The sequence below is a fragment of the Larus michahellis genome, chromosome 14 (assembly GCF_964199755.1).
Source record: "Larus michahellis chromosome 14, bLarMic1.1, whole genome shotgun sequence".
In the NCBI taxonomy this organism is placed as follows: Eukaryota; Metazoa; Chordata; class Aves; order Charadriiformes; family Laridae; genus Larus; species Larus michahellis.
Window position 1 is genome coordinate 9469408 of NC_133909.1, and position 12681 is coordinate 9482088.

A 12681-nucleotide genomic window follows, 5' to 3' on the forward strand; every position below is an offset into this window, starting at 1 on the left:
GGAGCAGACAGGTTTTTGGGGTGGAAGTCCATAATCAATGATTTTACCTTAAGGTCCACAAACAGGGACCAGAGACAGACCTTTTAGTTCCCACAAGCGTCCATTCCACACTATTCATTTACCGTTTTAAACCAGGTAGTTTGTAAAGTGAGATTAGAAGAGACGGTGAGTTTGGAAATAATTCAGGATTAACAGGGAGGCTGATCCCAACTACAAGTATGAGAACTGCCAGCCAAAGAAGAGGAAAAAGCAGCTGTGCGCAGGTTGAAGGGCTGATCCAGAGACACACAGTTGTGCCTTTAGGATGCAACAAAGGATTCAAAGGAGCCAAACATCTTGAGGAAAGAAAACAAAAGAACTGGCCTCACGTGAACTTTTAATTTTGCACAGAAATTCCACTCTAGATCAAAGAACTACAGTGAAAGTTTAGTTGGAAACAGCATTTTCCTGCACAGACATTCAACTTCAGCAAGGGGGAAACTTTCCTTCTCCCCCACCCCCCAGCAAAAGTTAGTTATGTCAAATTCCTGGGCTGTTCTAGAGTAGGTTCGGTCCAAAGGCATTTTTTTGGAGAAAAATCAAGTGCGAGGTATGTTGGGACTGTTATCTGGGCTCATTGGGGGACCCCTTTAGCAACTGGTCTGTCGGAGGCCTGGAAGCAATTTGTGGGTTGCAAAGAGCCAGGAAAGAAATGTGGCTGGTTCCCACAGAGATGCAGAGCTGCCTCTGGGTCTGAACTAGGAGGCTGTGAAGCACAAGGTGTGTTTGAGACCTGAGCCAGAGGTACCGAGTCATGAACTTCTGGCATACTTCTACTGAGTTTGGTCCTTCTTCTGGGGAGAAAAGTTGCTCCTGGATGATGCTGAGGGAACAAGCTACTGCAAACTGAGGATATAGAGGAGAAGACAGGGAAGAGCGAGCAGAGACAGCTGTTTCTTGTGTCTCCCCCACTGAGTCATTCCAGTGCAACAGAGCAGACAGGAGGACACAGACATGCCTGTGAGTTGCATCCCATCATGGGATGAAATTCTACATTTCAGAAATGGAAGAGGCATACCAGCTCTGAGTATAAACCACACTTGCAGCCTTCTGAATAAAGTTGAGGATTTAATAATTTGGACATGATAGATTTACTACTCTCTTCCTGCAGTTTATTATCCATTGACATGGTTTTCTTTGCAAATTCCAATTTCCAATGACTTGCTGTTTTTAGCACTGGAAAAGTGGAGTGCAGAATGATGCCAGTTAGCTCAGCTAGCTGTTCTTCACATTGCTCTTCAGCTAGTGCTCTCAGTTGTTCTGAATAGACTCAAAAAGTCATTGGAAATCTGAAGTCTTTTGTCCAAAGCTGGAATTACAATTGCTTGTGTTTTCAAGGAACTGCACAGGAAGTCCTTCTTTACAAAAATTAACTGAAGTAGGGTGACGAAAGTCTTCCTTTATCCTTTGAAACAGGAGCATAGATCAGGAAGGGTTCTGCAAAATTGCAGACAGCAATTGTGACATGTAGTTGCTCATATACACTTAGTAAGCCTCATCTTATGGGGAAAAAATTAAAAAATCGGTTTCTTTCCCACACTCCTTTAACTGAAAGAAATTCTCTCTGATGGCTGGAGACCTTCTTCCAAATTCCACCCCAAGTATATTTATGGCCAGCCTACACTCATTTGTTCTTTTGCCAACATTGTCCTGTTTAAATAGCTCCTCTTCCTCCCTGGTGCTTACCCCTCTGATGTATTTATTACCCTCATGATATAGTTAAATGAGGACGGCTTGTATTCAGAAAGCTTTTGTATCTCTCCCATTGGTTACTTTCTTATTGACAGAAACTGCAAGTTCTTGTCCCAAGCCGCTCAAAAAAAAAAAAGGAGGGGGGGACGTGACACACCAATGCAATGCTCGCTGCACCTGGGGGCTCACCCCAAGCGAACAGCTTGGCAACTACTGGCTATTCAGCATCAACTCACAGTTTACAGAGTTATCAAACACCTTCTAATAGTGTCCTGTTCATTCACTGTTAACTTCTCTATCAAAATGGATACAGGAAGAGGAGTCTGACGTTTAACAAGCCTACCATTTGGTTAGTGAAACCCCAATGGCTATTAGAAGTCAGGGCAATAAGACATCAGCACTTCCTCAACAACTGTGCCGTCCTAGAGAGCAGTCCATGGGGGTGTGTGCTATAAATGCACATCTTCATCCAGGCATCACTAAAAGTCAGTCTTATACCTTCATATCAGCAAGCGCTACTGGAGACAGGACCTGATAGATCAGCATCATAGCCCGCAACACCCCCTCCTACGTGCTGTTGGTATTCAGCGCTCACACAATAGCGGGGCTCCAACACACACATATAATGGCATATCAGAAGAGCAGAAAAGTGATATGTCATCCTTGCAACAACCAGGGTACAAACACAAAGAAAGGCCATAAAAAGCCACATCACACAGATCTGAATATTGATTCTGTCCACCTCAAGATCTGAGGATGTTCATTCCTGAATGTTTTTGCTCAAGCTCAAGTTGGAAAGGAATTAGCTTGGCACGTTCGCACTTGGTGTCTTTCTTTTGCAGTGATCCTATTGTTCTGAAACATAATGGGGCAGAGCTTTCTATAGTCCCACTGGGACTGTATCAAAATTGACATCAGTAATGAAAAGTGTGCTGTGTAATGCGGCTGCCTGCTCTTAACACCACGATTTCAGCCAAGAAACAGTAAGTTATTCACATTTACTCCCAGTGAACTGGAAGGCCTTTTTATTCAGGCTCCACATTAAATTTCAGCTTCCCAAAATGGTCTCATTCTTATTCAGGTCAGTGCTTTTGACTTCTGAGGCTTGTACAGTTCCCAGGGTAGCTCAGGCCTGCAGCAGCTCTGAGGAGCTCTGTTTTCCATGGTGTTGTTACTTGATAGCATGTTGATTTAAGGCACTGTTTTTCTTCAGACTCCTTCAATCAATATCCAGTACAGGAACATGGAAAACAAGCTAGTCAAAGACATTGTATTTTTCCTCAAATTCTGAATTCTTATCCACATCCTCGCCTTTAACATTTTCTACTTAGGTCTGTACTTGAAGCTAGAGCTGATTTAAAAGTAGTTCATATCTTTGGCCTTACACCAATAATACTTACGCACAGTTGAGGTAAGCATTGCAGGAAGTCAAAGACTGATAAATAGACATACTTCAATACCACATGCTGTCAAGTATAAACCTTCTAATAGTGTCTAATTGTGCAGATTACATTTCTTTAGAAAAGCCACTGAAGAATTTTTTCCTGCCGTTTAGACTGGTAACATCATCGTCCTGAACTCGGAGACTGAATTCGTGCTACCTGCTGAGAGACGCAGGAGCATCAGGAGCCTGGGGAGGATGCTGGCTCCTGTGGGAGAGATGGCAGTCAGGGCCGTTACCCTGATGAGAAAGGGCTGACAAATCTGTGAGGAATGCAGGTGCTGTGGCTCTGCAGGGACTTAAAAAAAAAAGAGGGTCCATGAGAATCAAGTGGAAAAATTATCAGACTTCTTGAGAACTTAGTAAACTTTCAAAGATAACTCAATATCTATGTTATTCCTCTCCATAAACTGGCTCCCAGTTTGCATTCCGGTCTCCAGGACAGTCCCACCGCATTGCGGTCCTCCAGGATGCTGCTCTGAACCGATGGAGTCAGCTGCCTTTGCTCCGGCCGTGCCTCTCCCCACAAGAAGAGTTCGGTGGGTGCTTGCCCCTGAGGACATGATGCTCATTCTCACTCAGTGTTTTGAGGTGAGGTTCAGGGATATCCAAGGGGTCTGATCGCCTCTTCCCTCAAGCAGGTTGGGACCGAAACACTGGCACAGAGTTAGTGGGGAAAAAGGAAACAAGTTTAATTGGAGCCATTCAGTAAATGCTGCTTGATCACCACCAGAAGCGACTGCCTCTGTGAGCCCTGAGCTGCGCAAGAAGCATTGGACAGCTTTGTGGCTTGCACCAGAGCTCTCTGAAAAGGAGTTCTGTTTGTTTTTCATTTTCCCTTTCCATAGAAGTTGTGCCAGCACAAAGCCGGGGAAACGGAGTATTTTCTTTGGAAATGCCTCAGAGATAAACATGCTCTCAGAAATGGCTGCAGATATGGCATCTTCCACACGCATCTTGGCAGCAGGGGAGTTCTGGGTGAGCAGCTGAATGTCTCTCAGCAGCGCTCTGCTCCTGCTCCATCTTGGGGCAAAGCTCCAGCACCCCTGAGCAGAGCCGAAGCAGTCCTCATCCAATGGGGCATCCCACCCCTCGATGGGCGCTGGCTCCCTTGCTGCTGGCAGCAAATGCTCGATGGGGAGCGACGGACTCTTGTGAGTCTGCACTAGAAGATTCCCTTCTCCTGGAGATGCCTCATGGTGGTAAAAGCCATTTCACCACATCCAGCTTCCCACTAGTTTGACACAGCGGTGTACAGGCTGTGCTCATGGTCATTTCTCTGTCATCGCAGGCTCCGCTGGGAGCTGTGCTGCTGTGACCAACACAGTTCCCTGCTGGGTCAAGTTCCAGGGTATATCGGGCACCTTTACGTACAGCACCACGCCAGAACTGAGCAAAACCCACAGTTTACACCAACAACATGGGCAGAAGAGAGCAGCTGGGAGGAAGATGCTTAGCTTCCTTTAAGAGATCAACCAAGAAGGCATTTAAAACCAAGCCTGATGACACGTGACAGGCCTGCCTACGCCGCAAAGGATGGAACACCGACACACCTGAGCTCGCTGCTCTCTGCTCCACAGGTTTGCGTGTTGGAAGCCCCAAAGAGACACTGAGGAATTTTGGGACCTGTGGATGTGTCAGCACCTGTTTGTAAAGGCAGCTAATCCAAAATTAGCCAGGAGAAGTGGAAGAATCATTTGTCAGCTCCTGGTCTCCTCAGCCATCTTTAAAAAAATGTCACAGATACATTGACACTTCTGCTGTCGATTTAAATAGCAGCCACCGTCCAGGATCGGCTGCTGGGTGAGGGGGCAACGTGTAGCTCCTGTCTCAGACTCCTCCTGTATCAGATGACTCACCAACATGCCTGAGAAACTCCCTTATACCACAGACTCCAGTAGCAACCCCACAACAAACAGTTGTCCGGGGCTTGCAGCCATCCTTCGGGGTTTAGGACGTAATCCTGCCAGCACTGAGGGAGCAGGGCGTGAGATGGCAGCACTTTGCTGCTCCTTTCTCCTGCTGCCTCATGGCCACATTGCTGGACTGGGATGCAGGTGACATGGGAACCCCCGCTTTGCCATAATACCCTTTGCCCCCCAATAAACTGTTCAGTCCCTTGGTCCTGGTGTTTCGCTAGTACACTAGCGATAGCAAAACCTCCTCCCCAACTTTTCCAACTGACCCCTGGGCTCCTTGAACAAGAGGATGTTCACATCCGCATTTTACTGGGTATTGTGCACTGTAGCAGCTGCGCCGTCAGGTGCTGCCCTGCCCCTGGATCATAACTGTGTATCATAACAGCGCCACTGAAGTGTCCTGGTGCACAAATGCATCCTCGGAACACTCTGAATTTGTAAAGCAGAAAAAGTTGCACCCCGAAGAAGCTAGTGCAGCCGTCCAGTACCTCCTGTCTGCAAAACAGGCGAGGAGGAGCTTCTATTCCAGACACCACTTTGTCAGCATGATCTGTTAAGCCTGCCTTTTTAACATGAAAATACTGAGCTCCCAGGAGTGACTTGGAAAATCATTTCCCCTCCACCTCTCCTATCATGCTGAGGGCAGGAGCCTTGATTGCAACGCTCCCACCCCTACCCCGGGAGAATTCCAGCTCTACCTCCAAAATGCAAGTTAAGTGTTATGACTCTGCCGCTACCCAGCTCTGGGGAGGACACTCCTAAACAAACACTTCTCTCATCTGGACCAAGAGAAACTACAGAGCTTCCTATTACCTCATTGTGATCCGCACTGTGACCCTCTGCAGCTGCATCAGACACACCTTCATCCTTCTCTAAAAGCAACACTTGTGCCCGCGTCCGCACAGCTTTACTCACAGGAGTCATTTCTGTTCATAGTATTTCACCAGGAGTAGTGAAAATGCACATACAGTGAAGGGCAGCTCTTGAATATGGGTTCACAGGAGCAGGCACTTAATTATTTAAGCTATCCCAGCATTATCTTAGCATACCAAATATTTTCTCTTCATCTGTCAAGAGAACTTGACCAGTATCCAGCGATTTATCAGCCACACTGGGAAAAAAACTGAGCTGCAGATGACAGTGAAACTATTACATAAAGGACTTCAGAGACAATACAAATCAACATCCTATGAGGTTCTCTTATATCTTCCAAATGTGATTCTCCTCTGGCCACATGAGTTCTAGTTTTGGGTTTTTTTGTTTCAGGGTTTGGGTTTTTTCCCCCCCCCCTTTTAATATAATAGTTACAGCAAGGGATTACCTACATTTTAATGAGAAACAAATAATTTTGGCAGAAAGCCAATTGCTGAAATAAACACTTGCAGGTCCTAGAATATAACCACTAGGGCAAATACCATGATCCTTCTTAACAAGACAAAAAAAGGTAATATTTTGTAAGTAACATTCATTTCATACTTAATTTCAATAATGAACTTTTCCTGCTGTAACTTCACTTGAGCTGTCTTTCTTCCACTGATAACTTTGAGTTTCTAAACACACAGTAACTCAAGCTAATAGAGTTAGAAATTTACTTTGTGGGAGTTTTTAATGCTTTGAAGAAAGATAATGTGTGTTTATAGCTAAAATCATGTCTTTATTTGGAACCCAATTCTTCAAGCACATAATTATGTAAATAGTCCTTGGCCAGGCAAAAAAAAAAAACTATCTTCAGGATTTGTAAACTGTGAGCCAAGATTCCCAATCTGTCGGAGCTCTGCGAGGAGCGAGCCTGCTACAGGCAACAGAGCAGCAAACGCACACGTAGGACCCAACTCAGACTGGGCCTCGATGTTTGCCTGTATTTATTCCCCATTCAATGCTCACCCTCCCTTTGCACTGTTAAGGAGCAGTCGTCTCTGTTGGAGAGCCGGCCACAGCAATTAGCATCACTAACTGTATCACCTAACGGGCAAGAGCTCATGTCCTTGTTGCCCTGGTCAGAGGCAGGTCCTGCCAACCCAGGACCCCGTCCCCGACAGCCACCGGTGCCAGCAGCTTTGGGAGATGGCGGTCCACAGCCCAGGAGCCAGCCTTGCAGTACATGATATATAATTCATTGTTCTCGTGTACCCATGAGAGACCCAGGTCTGTGTATACATTCAGATGGAACCGCAACCCTTTCCTACCGCTATCTACCACACAATGTTTATCAGGGCTTACAGACCACTTCCTTTTTAAAACCCTTATTGAAATTTGCACAATAAACAATTTACCCAATTGGTTTTAGGAAGCCCTCAGCCCTTTTCCTTTCAAGGCAAAAGAAAACAGATTTATTTATTATATAGAAGCAGGCTGGGCTCTGGAGGGGTCAGGGGATGCAGGCGAGGGGGCTCAAGGCTCTGGATGTGAGCATGGACACTAGAAGAGGACATGCCTGCCCCATGAGACTGTCAGACCTCAAGAGACAAGGGTATATAGCACCTGCCCTCCAATCTAGACACCAAGATCATCCAGATCACAGGTTAAAGCCCCTTTGCTGGAGTGTGGCAGCAGCACCGGTTTCCTGCAGGTCCCGAGGTTAGGAGTCACACACACAGCATGGCCTTGGCCGTTCTCCTTGTACAGCACGGCGGGTCCACCAGTAACCAGGGATGGGGCTGCTACTGAAATGAAACCCCTGCCCTCGCTGAGCCAGGCCCGGGTCAGTAACGCGAGCACAGTAGCAGGAGAAGGTTTGAGCCTAAGGCAATTCACAAGTACAGAAGACTCCCAAAGGAGAGCAACAGCTTCTCCTATTCTGGTAAACCAAAGATTTCTATCAGACTGAAGCCTAAACAGTTTCCTCTCCCTTTTCTACCATGGAAAACTGTCTGTTGGGGTTTTGGTGGGATTTTCAGTTTTTCCTTCTAAAGCTGCTTGTATTACAGTGTACAGAGGGAAGAAACACGGTTATCACCCAGGAGCAGGAGCTTTAATGCAAGGTATAAATAATTTACTTTGGATTTCTCTTTCTGTCTGAACTGTCGTCATCTGCAAGCCGCAGAAGAGCCAGGATCCCCATCCCACCCTGCGGAGGGCAGGCAGCTGGTTTGTGCCGTAGCTCCCAGACTGCCTGGAGATTTTGACCATTTGCCCAGCCGCTTTCAGACCCCCAAGCAGTGGGAATACATTTGCTGGGGAAGCACTGACCTTTCTGCATGGCAGAAATTCATGGCAATGCTTTGAATGTGAGAAGGGCAGACACACTTGGTAAGAGACGCCACATTAATGGTATACCTAACACCGGCAGAGCAACTTTCATGTTAAAGAGCTCCACACTTTTTTAAATGAACTTTGCACCACTTGCAGATCTTGCATGAAATGTGGCCACATCTGGAGGGGCAGGAGTTAACCAGCTGGGTACTGGATATGCAGCAGACAGAAGGGGAGAAGTCAGGGATGGATACAGTGGCAACAGGCATCTATCAAGTGCAAAATCGTTAATGCTTTCATAAAGTGCTTTCAAAAAAAATGAAGGGTAAAGCACAGTTTTTTTGCTGGAGCGCTTGGGGTAGGAAGCATCACAGCTGGAGCTGGGATAGTTCAGTCTTGCAAAATTTTGTTTGTATTCTCTCAAGGCAATGAATACTTGCTGGGCAAGCCAAATGCAATTAATTCATGGTAAGAGCTGGCAAGTACGATTCCATCCCCAGGTTTCCACCCTTCCCCTCCATCCTGACACACACATTCTGCCTCCAAAAAATATATGCTCATCAGGAAAGAAAGCGAGGAGGAGTGCTGTGTCCTGGGCTCCAGCTCAGCCTCCAAAACTGAGCTCCAATATTCAGCATCCCCAGGGCCAGTCACTTATTCTCTCTGTTTTGGCTGTGGTTAGCTTCTTTTGGGGAGGGGGTGGCAATTAAATTCACAATTAATCACAATTTTAAAGCACTTCACTACTTTTCAGAACAGAGATGTTACAGATGGGGAAGTGTTAGAAGTGAGCAGTAAAATGCTGTGATTAAGCACCTGAAGGTCATGGATGTCCTCTACATGAAGCAGGGAAAACTTCCTCCCTTCTACCCCCATCCCTTCTTGATCGCACAAATTAAAAACAAAGCCAGCTGTTCAGTCTGGAGTGACTTTAGTTTAAATCTTTCTGTTTCTTGCTCAATAACCCTTTCATTATAAGCTTCCTGCTGGGAAAGTTTGTGAGCCAAGGCATGCTACTGAACACGCAGCACACTGTTTGCAGAGGACAAGTGCCCAGCGAGCCCGCATCCACATCTTTGTTGGATCGTTACAATTTCTAGATCTGATGAGGCAACTCAGAGGGTGTTGGTTTAAAAATAAAAAATAAAAAGATTAATATACAGGACGTTCTCCATGAAAAGCTAATCACACACTGGAAAGTTCTCTAGCAGTTTGAAGAGGAGGCAAGAGACAGAACAAGCAGCTCAGGGATTTGTGTGCAGCAGGCTGTTTCTTGCTCTGCAGAGATTACATTCATAACATAATCTTTCTAACTGAAATGGTTTGTTCACCTATGAGCTAGCTCCAAAGTCCTTTGAGGTCTTTAGGAAATTACCAAGATCTTGGATGGGCTTTTGCCCAAGTTCTCCATTGTTCGCATGACGGGAAGAATCTGAATATTGGTATAAGCCCAGCAATTTGGAGGCCTTGCTAGCGAACACTGGATCTGGACAAGGGAGGATGGAGAGAAATAAAATGTGATCAGAAGTGAGAGAGTGCACTGAAAGTGTTTACAACTGCTACCTATGGCTCTGGTCTAAGCGTGGTACATTTAAGTCACTTATATTTGGTACATAAATTGCAAAATCGAAGAGCATCCCACATTGCCTCTGAAATGCCTTCTCTGAAGCACTGTCCTCAGAAGTGAAGTTATCAAAGTCACTCATTCAGTGGCTGGGTGACATGACTTTACAGATGTACTATTCAGTGCTACCTGCATACATATATAACTCCAGGGAAAGTTGTTATCATGGTGCACAGAGCCCAAACAAACCAGTTGCCAGCTGTGATCTGATGGAAACTGCATGCAGGGAAAGCCTGCGTAGCAACACCCACAAAATCCAAATACCCACCCTGTCTGGGAGCGTCCAGCTTTCCACCTTTCAAGTACCTCTAGGTTAATTTTTACTTCTGCTGAACCATAATTAAAGTCAATGACCTCTGGTAAGCTTCAGATCAGTCCGTGCAAGCTTTGTTTATACAGACTTGTCAGCAATCTAAGAAACCATACTTAATTGGGCTGACTACATCCCCGCGAGAACACAGTGGTCATTCTTTCCTCTTCAAACACTTCTCAACCCAATGTGTTACTGAAACCAGAGAGCCCACACCAGTCCTCCTCCCACAACCGCTTGAGTATATGTTACATTCAAACAGGTTCACCACCTTCATTCCCAAAGCTGTCCCTTTCTCTCGCTTGGTTACTAATTTTTGGTATATTTATTTGCCCAGCGCTAGAATATCCCGTGTGTGCTGACATAAGTGATTGCACGGCAGCCGAGGCTCCTCTCCCACACGCAGAGTGTGTTTAGGCTCTTTTGGGGTTTGCACAGCCCAGACCTCACAGGCAGCTGGACTCGGTTCTGTTAGTCATCGATCAATCTTTCAGAGTAGTGTTAAAACAAATTTGTCAGCCACAAGTGTCTAAACAAAAAATCCTACTGCTCTTTCACTGCAAGAGTGAAGGGGGGAAAGAAAAACCTTTTTTTTCTACAATCAAACCTGAATACCAGGTCTGTTTCAAATGATAGAAAACATAAATGTTATGATTACAGAATTTAGCACGCAAGTGGAAGAGGATACTGCCTTCTACCTCAGAGCAAGATTCCACTGTGCAGCTACAAAAACACACTGGGGAAGGTAAAGTCAATGCCAAGTCCTAATGTCTTGCAGTAGCACTGAAGTACACCCAGAATTTTACTCCTACAGCAACGGTCTCCTGGGAGAGTATCACACGCCTTCATCTAACGCCCTCTACACTGAGCCTGAGCAAAACACCATTCCCAGGATTTCACCCAGTAATTTCTTTAATTTGCCAACAGCCTAAACTACAATATACCTTTTAAGATAAATCAAATCTATAAAAGTTTTAGAGCAATAGAACAGTCTGCTTAATCTCACGTCTTAAAGGCAGAACTTGCATTAAACGAGCTCGTAATGTGCTAATTCAGGGGAATATCTTTTTTGCAAAAGGCTAGCATTACAAAATAGTGTCACTAAATACTACCAGAAAAACAATCCAGTCGTCTCTAAAGTTCAGCAGTGTTCATGACGACATTCCTGTCCTGAGACTGCCACCAAGATGTTCTCATACAACCCAGTCATATGGAAATCATAGCTCTCACAGAGCAGCTGTGTTTTTTGGAAGTGACTTCATATTTTTGGATGTTGTCTACCACATGGAATCTAACATCTTCAACAGCAAATAAAGCTCTTCCTTTCATCCCATGCCACGTTTCCTCCATGTAATAAAGTTGGTAGATGATTTTTAACTCTACAATGACTTCTTTTTGCTGCCTTCCCTTAAAACCCAGTGACAGTGTCTCTGTAAATGCCTTTGCAAACTTTTGGCATTTCTAACATAAATTGAGCTGAGATTTTACACAAGACTGGAAGGATTCTTCTTCCCACTTTTCTCACATCTGTGCTGATGTGGATCTACTGACTCACTCCAAAATAGTCACTCCTGCAAGTAAGTTCCTTTCCCAAAACTACATGTTTCATAATGACAGTTCTACCACATGTCTGTCTGGCAAACCACAAGGATTGCTGGCAACAATCTTCAGGAGAGGCCCAGACCATATGGGACATGCCAAAACACACCCCTGGACCCTGCCCCGGGGGCCATGTGAACCAGCAGCTCAGAGAGCCCAGGGGTTGTCAATGGCCAACACCTCCAATGGCCAACACCTCCACAGCCTCCTGTTGTTAAAGTGATGGTTGACAGCTCTTGCAAAAGGGTAATGAGAGAGGACATGTCAGGCTGCAGTGACCTGGCGAGACGAAGGACTGGGGTTCACCTTGTTCACTGGGGGAATCTGGAAGGAACTTTGCTTCTCGTTAGCGCCTCACCTTCCCCAACCATCCGCTACGGGTGCAGTCCATACAAAGGAAGCAATGCTGCTCCCCACACGTTCAGGCAGATGAGCCGAGTGACAATGACAGCCTGTTGAGTCGCAGCACAGTTCCCACAAACACCAGCCAAGGCAAAAGCTAACTCCGCAGTAATCCCTCCTGCCCCACTTTGCGTGATAACCAAGTCCTTTCTCAGCCTTCCCTTTTTCAGTAAACAGTGCTCAAGCCTCACTACAAACAATGCAGACAGAGAGCTGCTCTTTTATCTGCTCGGGAACATACTTGACAAATAAAAAACAAACATTTCCATTTGAAATAACAACCATCTGCACATACCGCTATAGTGTATCTGCCATTCTGTCTCACCAGTCAGCTGCTCACCCCTGGAAAGCAGCTGGATCTCCACAAGCGCCAAATGGACCTGCACCAAACATAGCTAATGAAGCACAGGGAATGCTGCTTTGAGATCCTGCAGTCAGGATCTGCCCCAGCTTTTTTGATTTG